Source organism: Papio anubis, chromosome 5 (assembly GCF_008728515.1).
Source record: "Papio anubis isolate 15944 chromosome 5, Panubis1.0, whole genome shotgun sequence".
In the NCBI taxonomy this organism is placed as follows: Eukaryota; Metazoa; Chordata; class Mammalia; order Primates; family Cercopithecidae; genus Papio; species Papio anubis.
This window is the reverse complement of record NC_044980.1, coordinates 120,743,808-120,763,991: the sequence shown is the minus strand read 5'-3', so window position 1 is coordinate 120,763,991 and position 20,184 is coordinate 120,743,808. Positions and strand designations below refer to the sequence as shown.

The window sequence follows — 20,184 nt, the reverse complement described above, 5'->3', positions numbered from 1 at the left end:
CTGCTCGTACCTGTAAATCCCATGGGAGGAATGTCATGATTTCCTTTAGACGTAACAGTCGTAGCCCACAAATAAGCCGCCATGAAAGAGTCAAGCAACAGGCCTCCAGTAGCTGCAGCTGGAGAAATCACTGGATAAGGTGATCCAATTTCTGCACAACAGGATCTAGTCTCTCCTCCATAGTAGCATTTAGTCTGGAAGATAGTCATTCTCATACTGTCAAAAGCCAGGGTGCCAGAAAAGGGAATCTTCGCAGAAGCAAGTATTTTACAGAGGACTTGAGAGAATGTCTCTCCCTAGGTTTCAGTATCTATTCCATAGCAAATTAGGAACAACAATAGCTAGAGTTATAAATACAATTCATCATGTGTATTTTGAAATTGAATTTTGAGCAATTAGCATAAAAATACTGAATATGTATTGCAAATTAGCATGCCAACCTTGCTAAATGAAATAACAGCCCTGACATGTACTTAAGTAGAAAGTGGAACTACACAAAAATGGAGGAATATCAGTAGATAACATGTAAACCAGGATGATGAAAAAAGAGGACACAAGTAAGATCACCATGGGTATATTATTCTTAGCTACATATAGCTAACTGAGTCACCATTCTCTAAGGAGGAAAAATTAGAAGGAGTGCTGAAAGGGAATAACTCCAGACTGTTAATTACTTACAGTGAATATATGTTTGCATATATTTGCTTAAATTAGCTGTTAAGGAAGCTCTATTTAATTTATTCCTCAGTGTGGGCTGAGTCATCAACAATTATACTTTTCACTTTTTTCATAGAATCCAGGACAAGAAGAATCTTCCAAGTGTTGCTAACCAGAACTGAGCAGATCCAAGTAGCAACTGCAGCCAAGCCATTAGTCCGTGTATGGAGAGACTAGAGAGAGCATCCCCGCATGGTGATGCCTCAAGCTGCAGGAGCACTCGACCAGAGTCAGTGTAGCCCTTGGCAGCTGATGAAGCATAGCCTGGGACAAATGGAAGTTTTAGCAATGAACCGATAGGTCAAGGCTAACCAGAAAGAATGCAGCTGGGTAATGCAAGCTATCCTATCTTGTAATTAAAAGGGTTTTCTGTGTAGTTACCTGACGTAGTTACTAAATGGCTTGCATGAAATAACATGCAGCATTCTGTAGTTACTGTGCAATTACCTTATATCATCACCCTACAGTCAAAAGACAAAAAGAAAATTCAGGGTGAAGCTTTTAACCGCAATTTGTAGCAAAGATGTTTGGAATAAAAACACATTGCTTGTTACCACTGGCTCTTGTGTTAATCACCTAATTGCAAATTGGTATAGATTTTTTTTTTCTCTTCCCACAGGCATTCAATGGCTCAATTTTTTCCTTCCTGTTTGGAGGCTTGGAAATAAGACTAGTGAACCATGGGACTGTATTCTGAACCTACAGTTCAAAGATGGAATATAATATAAAAATGGAAATGTTCTGTAAAGCAGTATATACATCTTTATTCACAGAAAAGCCTATCAAAAACTCCACATTCTGGAGAATACATTTGCTGCCTTTGAATATTGCTTTCCTTTTACCATGGTCCATTCTGGCATTTTGACCCTCGTTTCTTAAAGAGAAGAAGACTTAAATCCACACTTTGCTTACTGTATTCTATAGGTGACTGTCACCTTCTACTAATGGAAATGACAGTGACCACTGGTTGTTTGTGGCACCAAGAGAACAGTCTGCATAGTCATCCCTGGCACCTAGATCTGTGCCATTCAAGATACTCATACAAAACATACAACCTTCTCAGGTGGATGAGAGAGCTTAAGTAGACTAGTGTGAAGAAAGCTAGTTAGCACAATGTTCTACCAAAGGAAAGGGATAAATGAACATATGGGGTCCGGGAAGTTATCGTCTTACGTCTTTCTTCCTCCTCCTTTTTATTTTTAAACTTCCCTCAAATGCAAAATCTGTTTGTTACAGAAAATTATATCTGTAGTGATGAAAGGTATAAAGAAGCAAACAAAAAATTACCCTTTCCCCCACCTTGAAATTAATGCAAATGCTATGCATTTTAAAATTCTTCCTTTTTCAAGATTTATTATTTCTATTTTTCTATACTTCTGAATATATTTATTTCATTACATAAAATGAATGTGTATGTTCATCAGTCAGGAAATATTTTGAATCTATAAGAACTAGTTTCGGCAAAGATAAATTTCAGGTCAATACGGTGTAGAGATTACAGATGATCCTTTTATGAGCTATTGGAAGGAAAAGAAAATGCAGAATTGGTCATCTCATCCAGTTGTCACATAACACAGGACAAGGATGTGTGTGTGTTTGTATATACACATATACATATACATATATATATATATATATCTGATTTTTATGTTTTTTTTTTTTTAGTCTGGTTGAAATACTATGTTCACCTCCATTTTGGCTCTATTCCCAGAATCTTCTTTTTCATAGCTCTGGGTTATAAACTTCAACTAATTATCTTAATGTATTTATTTTATCTTATAGTGTATTTAATTCAAAGTTTATGTTTGTAAAAAACAAACTCGTCTTATAAAATGTAACCATGAGGGAAGAAACAGCACACATCCAAATAATGAATAAGCAGGGTGAAAGAAAAAAGAAAAAGCTGTGACTGCGTCTTGAGTTTGCAATCTCACCTGCTCAGTTAAAACCCCCTTACTTTCCGAACCACACAAAAAGAACATTTTTTTGTTGTTTTAAAATCGCAGCTGAACATAACACCAATGAAATAATTTCATTCCTAGCAGCTTAAAAACAAAAATCTAGTGTCTCTAAATCAAAGATTTTCCTCTTTCCTTTTTATAATGGGCTGAACTTGTCATCATGTTGTAATTCAAAGGCTTTCTAAAAACTAACCTTATTGAGTGGATAAGGTGATAAATCTCATTGGCTCTGGTTGAAAATGTAAAAACTGAAATGAAAATGTTGAAGGCAGGAAACAGGTTTTTGTCAATAAATTCACATGGGATGAATGAATAAATTAAAATTTATCGAGTTTAGGCCTTCTAGCCTTTCGTAAATAGTCACAGGTTAACCTGGCTCCCAGACTGATTTTGCTAGGATACCCTTAAATCAAGTGTCTTAGCTTAAGACTAAACCAAATTCACCCAGCCTTTAGGTACATATAAACAGGTCTGAAAAATTTGCAGAGGAGGTAAGGACTATGTTGTGTTCTTGAGTCTTCTGAGCAAAATTTTATTTCTGGAAAGAAGGAGTTTGACCAATACTATAGAAAAGGGGTGACACTGTGTCTTCCCTCTGAATTTAATCCTTAATACTCAGACTAATCCCTGGTACATACATGTAACAGGTTCAGTAACTTTGCCAGAAAGTGGACTAGAAGCTTCAGTAGATGATGGCCTTGGCTGCAAGTATTGCACTCTCAGCTAGACACGGGTGGTGGTTGCTCCCTTTGATGTCCTCAGTAGGAGGAAATATTACCCTATAAAAAGGACATTAGTTTGTGGAACACAGAGGAAGAAGTTCTTGAGAAGCCTCATACTTCTTAGCAGAAACAGAAGCTGAGTCAGGAAATATGGTTTTGTGATCATTGTTTTGACAATATATTTATTCTCTGGCTGTGATGACCTAGGAAACATGGATTTTCCACCAGCTTAGAGTTTCTGCTAGAATAAAGATGACTGAAGTGGGTGAAACAAATATCTGTGGCATTGAAACATGATTATATATGCATTTTAGACAATATTTATAGTTGAGATTTAAGTTAATTGGTTATATATGACTGATCTGCATGATTTAGTTGGATGTTGGGAGGGAAATGTGACATTAGAATGTTTACCAACTGATAAAATGTGATTTATTAAAACTATATGGTGTGAAGAACATTATTAAATGCCATGGAAGGTTGACATTAGAGGGAAGCAAGACATGTGTGTCAAATTCCTACCTCTACTGAATGTATCCATGTTTTTATAACCAGGACAATGCAGTTATACAATTGCCTTGCTTATGGGCTAAATGACTATCAGCAATTATTAAGGGTTGTTGTAAATGATAAGAATGTCTTTCAAGCTTACTTTGAAAAGGCTAACTATTGCTGGGTCTCCATAAACAAGGGTTTAGATAGGGATTTGGAGCCCAGATAACTGGTAGAAGAGGTCCAAAGGACGGTACCGTACTTCAGGAAATATAGCTTATCAGGAGAGTATGCTAGATGCAAGGGCCTTGAGTTTTGTTCACTGCTGCAGCCATAGCTCCTAGAACAATGACACTCACTAAATATTTGTTGAATGCATGAAAAAATGGATATGCAGTGGGGGCATCTCAGGTGGCTCAGGCAGCAGGGGAACCAACCAAAAGCAAATTATATGAGCATGACTTAGCTTCAACTGAAATTAGAAGTCATCAAACTAGAAAAGGCCATGTCGTCTTCCCCAGGAAGCAAGAAAGACAGTTCTGGTCCGGGATTAACTAGAAAGAAATATTTAGATCAAGGGACACTGAGAAAAATTGGTAACCTAATGGACTCTTCATCAGCTATTTATATCTGTTGCCGAATAGCAAAGTTACCCCAAAACATATCAATTTGTTTTGGAACCCAGGAGCAGCTTAACTGGGTGGTTCCAGATCAGGGCCTCTGATGAGGATGCTGTCCAACTATTGGCTAGGGCTGCAGCCATGTCAAGGCTTGACTGGGGTTAGAGAGTCTTCTAAGCTCACTCCCATAGTTGATGGTGGGCCTCAGTTTCTCATTGGCTGTTGGTAGGCTGGCAGGTTCTTGCCATGAGAACCTCTACATAAGGCTGCTCAAACATGGCACATTGTTGTCACCCAGAGTAAGTGAAGAAACAGAGAGAGAGAGAGAGAGAGAGAGAGAGAGAGAGAAAACCTGAACAGAAACCATAGTCTTTTATAATCTAATCCTAGAAGTGACATCTCATCACTTCTGTATTCTGTTGCTTGCACAAACCAACCTTGGAACATTGTAGGAAAAGACTATTCAAGTGTGTGAATAACAGGAGGCAGTGATCTTTGGATCTTTGGGGACCATCTTAGAGTCCAGCTACAGTAGTAGCTATGGAGGCTATTCTAAAACAGTGTGTCCCCCAATAGAGGACAAAGTGAGCCAATCCTAACCCTAAAGGAGTTTATAGTCTATGTTGGGCTATAGAAATATTTGAATAATTATTTAAAAATTAAAAAGTAAGCTGTCAACAAGTTCAAAATAAAAATCCCAAATCTGTCTTATCGGTTTCTGCTATAATATTTGAATTGGAATTCTGACTGCTCTGAAACTGATCTAATTTGGGGCCTAAAGTCAGAAATTTATTTCCAGTCTATTATATCTGAATCAGTCTCATCTGCCCAAACTGTCAGGAGAAGCAGAAAGGAGTCATCTTTTCAATGCAGCTTTTATTAGCTAATTTTCTAGGCAGGACTGAGGGTAAATCCTTTTTGTCACTCCAAACCCTCATTTTCTGGCTTACCCAACCTCTGTTTGACGTTAGGATTATCTTCACTGTAGAGGCTCCCTCAAACCTCTAGTACAGTCTTTATTTTTAAAAAGCTATATTTCTGTTTAGAGAGCATTACATCCACTCCAGTTTTATAGCTTATGCAAATAATTCAAAAGTCATATGGCAAGTGAGGACATGCACCTGCGTCCTGTTACCACTAGAGAATGTCTGCTTCAAGCAGGCAGGGCTCTTTTGTGGGCCGAACACGACAGACCATCACCTGTGTGGAGTGTTTTTGTCCTCTCAGGGCTTGGTGAGGTGTTGCTCTTGGGGCTGCTGCATTCCACAGGGGGAGAAGATCTGCAAAATAAACAGTTCTGGACTAAGAACTATAAAATCCATATTCGAGCACACCAATGGACTCGGTCCCGGATTCAGCTTGGGCTGAATGTGGATGAGGCTCCTATGTGGATGAGGCTGGATGAGCAGCACTCCATTATCTTTCACCAGAGCCAGGCTGGCTACACCACAAGGAGTTAAAGCTTTCTCTCTGCACACAGAGAAGCAATACCAGAGCAAGTGAAGCTCTAATTGCTTCTCTAGAACCGACAGGGGGATCGGTAGATGCAATGACCTAATAGTTTTTTTCCACAGCTATTGTTCTGATCGCATGAGAGCTATTCGTAGTCCTTGTAATACAAATTTTCCAAACCATGGCAATTGTCATGATATAGGCTGAACTAACCTTTAAGCCATTTTGTTCCTTAGATCCTTGAAGCCACTGGACAATGAAAGTGCAGATTGCTAAACTTCAACTGGTTTATAAAATCACATGGTAGATAACAATTACGATGGTCTTTTCCGTTGCTTAGATAAGCTCTGCTGGTATGGATTAATAAACTTGATCTCAGCATTCCAATGAGGGAGTGGCTTTATTAAACCATCAAGTTTGACTCTAGCAACATAATTCTTTACAACAGAGTTAATGTAGGAAAATCTGATTCTTACTTAAAGGGATAGTGAATTTATCAAAATTTTGCTCTAATCTAAATTCTAATTTGCTTAATACATAGTCTTCAATAAACCTAATCATATGGACATTTTCAAATTATAGGTGCTAATTACAGAAGCCATTTCTGCCAATTCTGGGGGCTAAGAAAGTCGTGATTGAAAGGACAATCCTGATGAGACAGCATAAGTAATGCCTTCATTTAACACATGGCAAAGAAACAAGTAAGTGTTTTTGGTGAACATATTCTTCTACTTCTCTATTCTTTGTTTCTGACAGTTTATTTCTGACAGTTTTCTCATTGGCATGAGGTAGAAGTACTTGTCAAAAACCAGTCTACTTAGTATAATCCAGTTGCCAAGGAAATTACATGAGGATTGTCCTACCTCTAACAAAATGTACTTAACCCTTGCACATAATGCTCCAAGAATTCTAGCTAGAGTGGGACAGAAAGAGGGTTGTATTTGGGAGTATGGCTGCAAAATATCCCTACAAAGGCTATCTTGTCCCATGGACAGGTACTTCACCATTAGCACCATGACTTTGAAAAATGCATCACTCGGTTATTATCAATACCTTTACAGAGAACACTTTATATTCATCTGCTAACATTTAATAAGCACTTACTGAATTTCTACTTTGTGCCAGGCAGAGAAACAGGTACACTTAACAGCAGATGTGTAGCACAGTTATTAATTGCACGGATTTTGGACAATGATTGCATGCGTTAGGTTCCTATTTCTGACGTGCTAATTGGGTAGTGTTGGGAAAGTTATTAGACTCCTCTGTGCCTTGGGCTTCTTCAACTTTAAAATGGGAATAATAAAAGTATCTATCTCTTGGTTTGAACTGATGATTAAATGAGTTAACAAATGTACTACATATAAAACAGTGTCCTCCATAAAGTTATGCTGTATTTTAGTTATTATTATTAAAAATAAATATAATCTCAATGAACTATTTTCGCCTATTCTCCCTGTCCACTCTTTCTCACAGTTATTTTTTTGTCAAGTTTAAAGTCAGTTTTCATGAGAGCTTCAAGAAGTACAGCACTTTGCAATGTGAGACCCTTATTTTATAGATGAAAACCAGTCCTGGAAAGGTTATATGAATGGCTCAAAGTAAAAAACTTGGTTGCAGTGCCAGGATGAGTATCCTATTGTGCCTCCTATACTTTAATTTTTGCTTGAAAGTCAGTATGGCATAGCTTTGGGGGCCTCTCAGACCTTGGCCAGAGGACCCCAAGCTCATTCTTCTCATGCTACCACTGTCCTCTCAATAAATCTGCATTCTTCCTCTCTCTACAAGAGCCAGATATTGTGGCCTTGAATCTCCATTCCAGCCACTTTCCCAGTTCCAGGCATTCTTGTAGCAAGCATTAATGCAAAAACAAAAAAAACAGTGAGTATTTCTGCCCTTTCCTATGCATCAGTCATTACATTGGTGACAGAAACCAATCCAAATTAGCTTACCCCAAAAAGGAGATTTATTAGAGCTCAAAGAAGACAGAGCAACAACCCTTGAGAGGTCTTCAGAAGACTAAAACCAGGAGTTCACATTCCATCAGGATTCTCATTCCGTCAGGATTTCTGTCATCTTCTAGAGAAACAGAGTGTTGCCCTAATTCTTCCAGACCAGCTCTTCCCACATGCTAGGGACTTGGCCACCAGCAGCTCCGGACTCACCATCTTATGGATTTCTGATTATGTGACACAACAGGCGTGGCTTGAACTATGTGCCCATCATTGCCAAGGAGAGGGGTAAGGTATTATAATTGGCCCAATCTGAGTCATATGCGAATCCCTGAGGCTCTGGGTCTATTTTGAGTGGCAGGAGGAAAATGGTACAGGGAAGAAAAAACATATACTCTGATTAGCTTCTTCTGAGCGAGGTGGCAGTTCATGGCTCTTTGCAGGCTCATGTGATATACATGTCTGTGGAATCTAGGTCTCAAATTAATTTGCTTGAAAATAGGGAAGATTGAACACATGCTCCTGTGAATATTCTAAATACTGTCTGTGTATTATCGCATACATCCTGGATTCTGAGATTTCTTTCCTATTTTGAATGTTCACTGAAATTCTGTGGGCAGTAAAGCAAAGGGGAAAACGGAATTACCAACCATCCTTTTCCATGACAAAACTGTTTTTGGCATCTGCCAGTCTGGGATTTAAGAAACAAACAGAGCCCTCATGCAGCAACTTGCCCAATATTTATCATTGCTTATAATTTTATAAGAGCTTGTATTTGGCCATACTTGCTTTTGGTAACATATTTAATAAGTAATAGAACATGAACTAGAACTGAATCTTTTTGTCTCATTGTCAAATATTCTTTCTATATATTTTGCTAAATTGAGGCAAGCAAGGGTATTTTTAGTTGACAAGCAACAAAGGCATTGAGTACAGTGTGCCAGGAGTCTGGCTTAGTGTATACATCAACATGCATTTGTTGAATGAATGAAAGTATCTTTGCTAATGTCACAGAGTAAAGCCTTAACAAGGGGGAAAGAGAAATGAATATGTGTGCAACGATGAGGCTCCACTAAATTCTCTTGACACGTGTCCACCAGGGCTGGCATTCTTCTCGAGTACTGGCTGAGGGAAGGTTTTCCTTGTTTTCTTTCCTGATTCAGATTGCCAGATCCTTGTGTTTGATTTTAAATTGATATGACAGAACATCCTGTTTACTTGGATTAATTTACAATTATTCTTTTTGTCTTCTGTTCTATAATGCAAGAGTTACTTTTTCATACCTGACCGGATGCTAAACATGTCCTTTATGTGTTTGAGTTTGTTTATTTCTTGCAAATATGTTTCGCAACTGTATTTAACAACCAAATCAATTCACAGGATTGGGGTGGAGTAGTGAACAGAGTGAAATTCTACGAGCTCTTTTCTTGGCTATTAATTAAATGATTCATTCTATATTAAGTATTACTGAAAGCAATTCTTACATTGTGATTAATTAGATCAATAATAACGTTCTCACTAGGAGTTTTTGATTTCCAAAGTCAGAACTTGACGCAAATACAGTTTTGCAAAGAACCTACTTCTGTGTCAAAACTGGGAAACCGCTGATCAAATCCCAGAGAAATTAGAACATAAACCTTATGCTCCATAGTTATCAGTAAATCCAGTTTTAAAAAATGACACCCCACGACCAAATAGCCAATAATAGAAGTACTTTATAATTGGCAGCAATGAACCCTTTTGAACTTGGAGATTCCATCTGCAGTTTTCCCTTTGAGGTCCCAAACCCCTTACAAATAAATGATTGTACTTTTCCTGGAATGGAGGGGCTGGCCTAGTCTATAAGCAGTGAAAAATTCCCATGTGCCATCTTGTGGAGCTGTTGAATTGCTCATCAATAAAATTAATCTGTGATTGCTTGCATGGGTCACTCAATGTGCCAACTCACACATTACGTAAGTGTAAATGTAAACACTGAGCTATACAGATGCTGGCCTTGTACCTAAAAGGTAAAAGGAAAGTTAATCTACACTTAGGGTCTTATTCATTATTTTATTCTAATGTAAACACATTCACATCTCTTGGCCATCCTTTTGTTTTGAGGAATTTCCCCCTAAAATCTTAGTGTAGTCTCAGTAGTCTTATCAAAGCATACGCCATGTTTGGGGTAACTTTTGGATTCTTTTTACCATCTTTGTCTTCCTATATAATTTTACTTTGCCTTTCTTTCTTTGTTCTTATCAGTCTTCTTTACATGAATCATTTCCATAATTTCCATAAATTCCTGAGTGCTCTTGGTTTTTATGCATTCTTTACATTCTTCTTCCTTGTATCTCATGGCATCTCTAAAGAGATCTCTTTGGATGAAAAGTGATGAAAAAAGGAGGTCCTTATTCCCATTGGCACTGTTAGGTTGGCTTTCAGTATCCGCTGTCTTAGTTTTTCTGGCAGTCATTCTGATAATACCTCTATGTGTACAGAAAACTGTTTCAGACACTTTTCAAAACAATGATAAGCTCTATAACCATGTCAGTGTCCCAAAGTGTCTAAACATCGATTACATTTTTCATGAGCCTAGATTTTTCTATGGGCAAAGAAAAGTTTGCCCTCTAGTCTTTTTTAAATCAAGCTCCAGAGCTAACTTACAGTGAGTTGCTTAGAAGTGGAAGACCCTAGTCATTGCCTGACCCTGGGGCCCAAGTAGGTCATGGGTGCATTTGACTGCAAGCCACTTGGGGTCTTTAAGAACTCCAGGTGTGGACATCCTGTGTATATTCAAGACATTCTTCCCAAAATCTTAGCTAAAATTGCTTGTTGCCCGTTAAATTTTATTCTTTTTGTCTGTCTTTTGTGAATTCCTCCACAAACTTGGTATGAAATTAATGCCACCACTATTTTATTCATTTCAAAGAATCTTTTTAGTCTCACCGTTTTTTGTTTTTTTTTTTTTTTGTGTGTGTGTGTGTGTGTGTGTGTGTGTGTGTGTGTTTCAGGTTTCTAAGAACACTAGGAATTTACATAGTCCAAAGATTGGGGACAAAGGGAGAGTTAGGAACCTGGCGTTCCTGTATAAGCAAGGAGAGAAATTGAGTCTGATCAGATCCCATTGCCTCTGACTGTCACAGGATGTCACTATTGATGACTGCTCTCAAGACAAGTGGTGTGTGTCATAGCTGTGGACTCCTCCCTTAGAGGGAGTCCAATACCACCCCACCAATGCTAAACTTGCTTGGCTCTTTCCTATACAGCACATTAATAGACCGCAGGTTTGCTGGGTTGGTCTGGTCTGATATTTGTCTGCTCATAGACCCAAAACAACATCACCCTTCTCTCACTGAGGATCCACTCAGTTTGATTTCGTTCATATTGAGAAGACTTGCTCAACTTATTTTCTGAGGATGAATACTTTCAGTAACTGAAAAGTGTTTTATCTTCTGAAAAGGATTCAGAAGTGATTCCAGGGTACTGACAGCTACTCTTCCTTTGTTTGGAAAGGATTACTGTCCCCAGGGTACAATCTTCAGTGAGATAAAGGTGATTGGTGATTTTGTGGCGCTTTTCTAGATGACTTAGATTATAGTTTGTTTGTTTCCTAAATTGTGATATTTTTTAAAGGACACTAAGAATAATTGTACCAGAACTCCAGTCATAAACAAGGGAAGTTAGGATGTTTGGTTATTCAAAACTTTTTTCATTAGAGAGGAAAGAGAAATAGAAATGTAATGTATGGTGGACCTTCTACTACAATGGATAAGAGCCTACTAACTTTTTAACATGAAAAGAAAAATCAAATACCATCCACTGAAGGAGAACAGGAAGAAAAAATTAAAGTTTGTCTTCAAACAAAAATGGATATTATACTGATCACACAAAGTCCCATAACTAGATTTTCTTTCTTTATATAATCAACATTTATTGAGCACCAACTGCATGCAAGGTCATACTGGCCATGGGTGATGCATGTATGAATAAAACATTTCCCATCTCCTTTTTTGAATAAAAAAGATTTCGACTTCTACATCTGTTGTTACTCTCTGAAACTGCTAGTGTTACTTGTATTAAGTGATATTAGGATTGAAATTTGGTCCAGGAATTTATTCATTTCTTCTAGATTTTCTAGTTTATTTGTATAGAAGTCAAATCCCTGAAGAGACTAATTACAAGTTCTGAAATTGAGGCAGTAATTAATAGCTTACCAACAAAAAAAGTCCAGGACCAGACAGATTCACAGCCGAATTCTACCAGAGGTACAAAGAGCAGCTGGTACCATTCCTTCTGAAACTATTCCAAACAATAGAAAAAGAGGGAATCCTCCCTAACTCATTTTATGAGGCCAGCATCATCCTGATACTGAAACCTGGCAGAGACACAACAAAAAAAGAAAATTTCAGGCCAATATCCCTGATGAACATTGGTGAGAAAATCCTCAATAAAATACTGGCAAACCAAATCCAGCAGAACATCAAAAAGCTTATCCACCACAAACAAGTTTGCTTCATCTCTGGGATGCAAGGCTGGTTCAACATATGCAAATCAATAAACGTAATCCATCACATAAACAGAACCAATAACAAAAACCACATCATTATCTCAATAGATGCAGCAAAAGCCTTTGACAAAATTCAAGTCCTTCATGCTAAAAACTCTCAATAAACTAGGTATTGATGGAACGTATCTCAAAATTGTAAGAGCTATTTATGGCAAACCCACAGCCAATATCATACTGAATGGGCAAAAACTGGAAGCATTCCCTTTGAAAACCGGCACAAGACAAGGATGCCCTCTCTCACCACTCCTATTCAACATAGTGTTGGAAGTTCTGACTAAGGCAATCGGGCAAGAAAAAGAAATAAAGGATATTCAAATAGGAAAAGAAGAAGTCAAATTGTCTCTGTTTGCAGATGACATGATTGTATATTTAGAAAACCCCATCATCTCAGCCCAAAATCTCCTTAAGCTGATAGGCAACTTCAGCAAAGTCTCAGGACACAAAATCAATGTGCAAAAATCACAAGCATTCCTATATACCAATGACAGACAAACAGAGAGCCAAATCATGAGTGAACTCCCATTCACAACTGCTACAAAGAGAATAAAATACCTAGGAATACAAACGTATAAGGGATGTGAAGGACCTCTTCAAGGAGAACTACAAACCACTGCTCAAAGAAATAAGAGAGGATACAAATACATGGAAAAACATTCCATACTCATGGATAGGAATAATCAATATTGTGAAAATGGCCATACTGTCCAAAGTAATTTACAGATTCAATGCTATCCCCATCAAGCTACCATTGACTTTCTTCACAGAATTGGAAAAAACTACTTTAAACTTCATATGGAATCAAAAAAAGAGCCCGCAGAACCAAGACAATCCTAAGCAAAAAGAACAAAGCTGGAGGCATCACGCTACCTGACTTCAAACTCTACTACAAGGCAACAGTAACCAAAATAGCATTATACTGGTACGAAACAGACATGTAGACCAATGGAACAGAACAGAGGTCTCAGAAATCACACCAGACATCTACAACCATCTGATCTTTGACAAACCTGACAAAAACAAGCAAAAGGGAAAGGATTCCCTACTTAATAAATGGTATTGTGAAAACTAGCTAGCCATATGCAGAAAACTGAAACTGGACCCCTTCCTTATACCTTATACAAAAATTAACTGAAGATGGATTAAACACTGAAAGGTAAGACCTAAAACCATAAAAATCCTAGAAGAAAACCTGGACAATGCCATTCAGTACATAGGCATGGGCAAAGACTTCATGTCTAAATCACCAAAAGCAACGGCAACAAAAGCCAAAATTGACAAATGGGATCTAATTAAACTAAAGAGCTTCTGCACAGCAAAAGAAACTATCATCAGAGTGAACAGGCAGTCTACAGAATGGGAGAAAATTTTTGCAATCTATCCATCTGACAAAGGGCTAATATCCAGAATCTACAAAGAACTTAAACAAATTTACAAGAAAAAAACAACCCCATCAAAAAGTGGGCAAAGGATATGAACAGACACTTCTCAAAAGAAGACATTTATACAGCCAACAAACATGTGAAAGAAAGGTCATCATCACTGGTCAATAGAGAAATGCAAATCAAAACCGCAATGAGATACCATCTCACTCCAGTTAGAATGGTGATCATTAAAAATCAGAAAACCAACAGATGCTGGAGAGGATGTGGATAAATAGGAATGTTTTTACACTGTTAGTGGGAGTGTAAATTAGTTTAACCATTGTGGAAGACAGTGTAGCGATTCCTCAAGGATCTAGAACCAGAAATACCATTTGACCCAGCGATCCCATTACTGGGTATATACCCAAAGAATTATAAATCATTCTGTAAAGACACATGCACACGTATGTTTATTGTGGCACTGTTCACAATAGCAAAGACTTAGAGCCAACCCAAATGTCCATCAGTGATAGACTGGATAAAGAAAACGTAGCACTTTGGGAGGCCGAGATGGGCGGATCACGAGGTCAGGAGATCGAGACCATCCTGGCTAACACGGTGAAACCCCGTCTCTACTAAGAAATACAAAAAATAGCCGGGCGAGGTGGCGGGCGCCTGTAGTCCCAGCTACTCGGGAGGCTGAGGCCGGAGAATGGCGTGAACCCGGGAGGCGGAACGTAGCACATATACACCATGGAATACTATGCAGCCATAAAAAAGGATGAGTTCATGTCCTCTGCAGGGACATGGATGAAGCTGGAAACCATCATTCTCAGCAAACGATTGAAAGAACAGAAAACCAAACACCACATGTTCTCACTCATAAGGGGAGTTGAACAATGAGAACACATGGACACAGTGAGGGGAACATCACACACCAGGACCTGTCAGGGGATGGGGGGACTAGGGGAGGGATAGCATTGGGAGAAATACCTAATGTAGGTGATGGGTTGATGGATGCAGCAAACCACCATGGCACGTGTATACCCATGTAACAAACTTGCACGTTCTGCACGTGTACTCCAGAACTTAAAGTATAATTTAAAAAAAAGATTTTTTGTGTGTCTCATAGAATCAGCACTGATGAATTCCTTCTTTGTTATTGTTTTAAATTTCCTTTTAAAACAAACAGCAGTTGAATTAAATGGGTTGAATTGGGAATATGCCAATATTTTATTCTCCTTAAAATTGGAGAATGTGGTGACTGAAATGTAGGCATCCTGGCTTAGTCATTGATTGCTCTGGCTGCATTCAGTGTAAATCTTGTCTAACCTTAGTCTAGTTCAAAAGACAAAATGCTCTCAGTTAAATTTGACAGAAGAACCTGTAAAAACAGGAGGCTTACATTGTACCTCTGGATGGTTTGGAGTAACTTGTGACAGATACTCTGTTCACTTGGCATAATTAGATTCAACATTGTTAAAATGTCTGGATTCATAATCACAGCTCTTGGGAACATTAATAAATTGCGGAGGCCATTTTGTTTGCATTCCACAAAGGATGATCTTTTTGTAAAGCTTGCTGTGCAGGGGAGATTTTTGGGCTCTCTTCCAAGATGACTCAGCTCTTGTCTGCCTGTTCTATGAATTGATTACTTGGAAAATAATGTAAATAACAACTGCAGTGGTAAATTACAAATAGGGAAAGCAAGTATTCTGGACATCTAGCATGCAGAAAAGCCCTGCCCATTAAGGCAGGCATTTAGGTCAGTTGCTGATGCTATGGAGGCAGATGTTATGGGAACATTGTAGTGTACATGTGTTTGAGCATATCTTGCTCAGGGGTGATGGATGTGCATCGTGTTGCCTTGACCACAGGCACTGACCACAACCAGGTATCTGGAGAGGACGGAACAAGAGTAGTGTAAATTTATAATCATTTCTGGAAAAAAAAAAAAATACCTCAAAGCTCCTCAAATTCTAGAGTATACCATGTGGTTAAACAGCTAATTACAAGCTGCCTATGTTTTCCTTAATTTGTTCCACATGTGATAGTCTTAGCTCCCCCAAATAGACTGTTACAAGGCATAGTCCCTGACAAAGCTGGGAAACATGAGGAGCTGGTGTTGGAAGTCATCCCACCCACCCTATCCTGGTGTCCTCCACCACCCACCCCATCAGCCCCCAGAAATACTATTGTTATATCCCCTTTTCCCTAATAGGACACCGTGCTCTAGGCCTACCCAGTGTGACGTTTCCAGTTAGGCAAATCTGTTAGAATTCCAGCTCAGTACTTACTGTGTGACCTCTGGAAAGCTCCTTATCTCCTTGTTTCCTCTCTGCATGGAGCTAAAAATACTGGATGGTTGTGAGGATTAAACAAAGTAAGGTATTAAAATGGCTTAAACAAGGTGTAGCACATGTAAATAGTGTAATAAATGCTGCTCCTCTTTGCTTTTCCTCAGTTGAATTCTAACCATACTCTGCACTCACTGAGGCTGACTCTCAGGAGTTACATCTGTAAATGAGAATTATGTATTTTAGAGTAGTAAAGGCTTTAGAAATGACCCAGGCTGGAAGTTTTTAAGGAGTGTTCTCCATGGCCTTGGGTTCCCCTGGGACATCCTGAGGAAGGCTGCAGTGTTGCCCAAGGAACAGAGCTGGTAGGGCTCTGGCTTTTGACCTCCTTTAACCAGAGAAATACTGCTTTTATCAGGGTAAATAGTGAGAGTTTCATAACTCTCACTATTTTGTATTTTGGGAATACAAAAGTGTTCTGTCCCTTGCCCCCACCCCTCAAAAACAAAACAAAACAAAACAAAAAAAGAGTTTGAAATGCTGCTTTGGCCAATACTTCATTTTATGGATAAGGGAAATCAAAAAACTCAAAGACGTTACAGATTCAAGCCTTTGCCTTGTTCTTTCTACCCCACCAAGTCCTCAGACTCTCCCTTCTTGGAGCACTTCCTTTAGCGTTTGACCAGACTCCACATTGAACTGTACTCTTGCAAGCTTTGTTCAGTAAAGATTCGGGCGGATCACGAGGTCAGGAGATCGAGACCATCCTGGCTAACACGTTGAAACCCCGTCTCTACTAAAAAATACAAAAAACTAGCCGGGCGCGGTGGCGGGCGCCTGTAGTCCCAGCTACTCGGGAGACTGAGGCAGGAGAATGGCATGAACCCGGGAGGCGGAGCTTGCAGTGAGCTGAGATCCGGCCACTGCACTCCAGCCTGGGCGGCAGAGCGAGACTCCGTCTCAAAAAAAAAAAAAAAAGATTTATTAAATTCAAATTACTGCCAAAAGTTTCACAACTGTTCATGATTGAAGCCCCTTCTGTGACTGCCAACATAATCTAAGTTTCATTTGTTCACTTTTTGAAATCCAATATAGAGAATTACTCAAGTAATACAAAAATATGTGCTATAAACGTTCAAACAATGCAGATGTGTATAGCATAAAAAACAAAAGTGCTTCTTCATCCATCAGCCCTCCCATAAGTCAGGTCAATTAACTTCCTACCCTACTGTGGAACCGCTGTTAAAATTTTAAGACATTGAAGATATTACTCTGAATCTACCTACATTCACATTCACATATAGTTTCAGTTTCCTCCATATAAAGAAAACCAAACTCCTTTTATTGTTTTGTGACTTGATTTTTTACTTCTAAAAAGTCATAGAGATATTTCCGAGTAAGTCCATATATATCAATATTACTCTTTAAAAATTCTTCACAGTATTTCCATTATATTTCTTGGGGTGAATGTTACCAAAAATGGGTGACATTTTCCATTACAAAAACCCCCTTGCAATGAATATTCTTGTATGTATCTTCATGTACACATTTGAAAGTGTATCTCTAGCTTGGGCGAGGTGGCTCATGCCTGTAATTCCAACACTTTGGAAGGCAGAGCCTGGCGGATCACTTGAGGTCAGGAGTTTGAGACCAGCCTGGCCAACATGGCGAAATCCTGTCTCTACTAAAAGTACAAAACTTAGCCAGCTGTGGTAGTGCGTGTCTGTAGTTCTAGCTACTCAGGAGGCTGAGGTGAGAGAATTGCTTTAAGCCGGGAGGTGGAGGTTGTAGTGGGCGGAGATTGTGCCACTGCACTCCAGCCTGGGTGATGGAATGAGACTCTTGTCTAAAAATAAATAATAAATAATAAAAATAATTAATAAATAATGAAAGTGTATCTTTAGAATAAATACCAGGGGAATTTCACAGTCAATTAAAAATCTTGATAGATGTAGACAAACTGCCAAATTTCCATATTCATTTATATTACCATTATTACTTTCAACCAATACAAAATATTTAAACTTATGTATTTTTCTCTTTTATTATATTTTAAATTTTATATCTTTAATTTTTCCAGTGAAAAAGATTAAAGTGATTTATTATTTTATTTTGTAAGTGTTTATTGACAGGGTTGAATGTCTTTGCACGTGTTATTTCATTTGTATTTTGTTTTGTAAATTATCTCTTTATATCACTGCACATTTTTCTATTGAGTTGTTTGTTTTTTTCTTATTCATTTACAGCTTTTAAAATGTATTTTTGACATTTTATTTTAATCCTTTGTTATGTATATTACACATTTTTTCTTCATTTTTTTTTTAACTGTTAACTTTGTTTATGGTCTATTTGATATATAAGATTTATATTTCTATACAGCAACATCTGTCAGTCTTTTGCCTTATGTCTTCTGCAAGCCCTGTCAGATTTTCCTTCCTAATTCAAACACTTCACTCTTCTTTCTGTCATTCTTGCCTAAGACACTATTTTCCCTTGCCAAGACCACTGTAATAGCCTCATAACTGATCTACCACCTTCTATTCTTGCCTCTCCACAATTCATTGTCCATACCTTTCTTATTAAAAAATATTTATGAGATATTACTCTATTTAAAATTCTTTAATTAATTCACATTTCATTTAGGATAAAATCCAAACTTTTTGCTCCAGCTTGCTTTCTTACTCTAACTTACTCTATTTTACAGATCCTAAATGGTCTAACCTACCTCTCAGACTTCATCTTATATGGGTACTATGCTTCAGCTACATAAGTATTTAACTTTCTCAAACAAGCTAAATTTAATCTTAGCATATGGCCTTTGTACTAATTAATTTCCCTTAATAGAAAGTGTTCCTTCCAGCTCTTTGAAGGACTTGCTCCTTCTTGCCATTCAAATACCAACTTAAATTTAATGTTTTCAAATAAAATTTTCAGCCAGAAATAGCCAAAGTCACTCTTGGTCATCACACCAAACTTTGATTCTCACCACAACACACATTTCACTATTTGATTCTCTTTTTTTCCCAGTTAGTTGTTGGCTGAATGATCAGTCTATTTATTTTATATATATCTAGCCATCTACATATCCCTTCATCTACTTCTCTTTCTATCCACCTAGCTATGTATCCATCCATTCATCCATCCATCCATCCATCCATCCATCGATCGCTTCTCTTGGATCTTTTGACTAACATTTTTAAAATGTATTTATTGCCTTTTAAGTAGGGTTTGGGGAGGGAGTACAGATACATATGTATGATTAATTGTAGGGTGGCCATATAATTTATCATCCAAAACAGGATACTTTTGAGGGTAAAAAGAATTACAATTATACGAGGACAAGAGGTGAAACCTGGTCTCAGGCACATGATTATCTAATTTAATACCAGCAGTGTCTTTATTTAAAATATGGAAACTTTATAAGATTTTAATATCTGATATGTTTTATATTTTATTCTTTAATTAATAAGGCTATTGACTTTTCTAATAATTTTATTCTTCCTGATGAACTTTACATTAATAATATTAAATTCACATATCTCTATGTTGGGATTTTTTTCTTGGAACTGAGTTACATTTAGAGCAGAAATAACACTGTCCAAGAATATGATATATGGCATTGGTCAGAAAGGACATTTTTAAGAAACATAATATATATCTTCATTTCATTTAAAAAATCTTTCAGAAAATGTGATGATTTCTTCATATGTGCCCATGTAATTTGTAAACTTTTTTCTGAATTATTTTATATTTTGTAGTGCTGATGTAAATGGGATTTTTTCCACCTTTTTGTATTTTTTTAAAGTTTTCATGATAGAGTCTTGCTTTGTCACAAGCTTGGAGTGCAGTAGTGCAGTCACAACTCACTGCACCCTTGACCTCCCTGGCTCATGTGATCCTTCCACCTCAGCCTCCCAAGTAGCTGGGACTACAGGCACACGCCACCATGACCAGCTAATTTTTGTATGTTCTGTAGAGACAGGGTTTCACCATATTGCCCAGGCACTGGTCCTGAACTCCTGGGCTTAAGCAATCTACCTGCCTCAGCCCCCCAAGTGCTGGGA

General features: G+C 37.9%; 1 long non-coding RNA gene across 4 annotated transcripts in view; it reads left to right on the top strand.

Moving 5' to 3' along the window:
• Positions 1–20,184, top strand: part of LOC103885393 — a 72,296-nt gene that overhangs the window by 10,868 nt on the left and 41,244 nt on the right. For all 4 annotated transcript variants that reach the window (XR_004183818.1, XR_002522726.2, XR_002522724.2 and 1 more), the window contains one exon: positions 6,547–6,665. This is a non-coding gene — a long non-coding RNA (uncharacterized LOC103885393). The remainder of the gene's footprint in view (positions 1–6,546; positions 6,666–20,184) is intronic.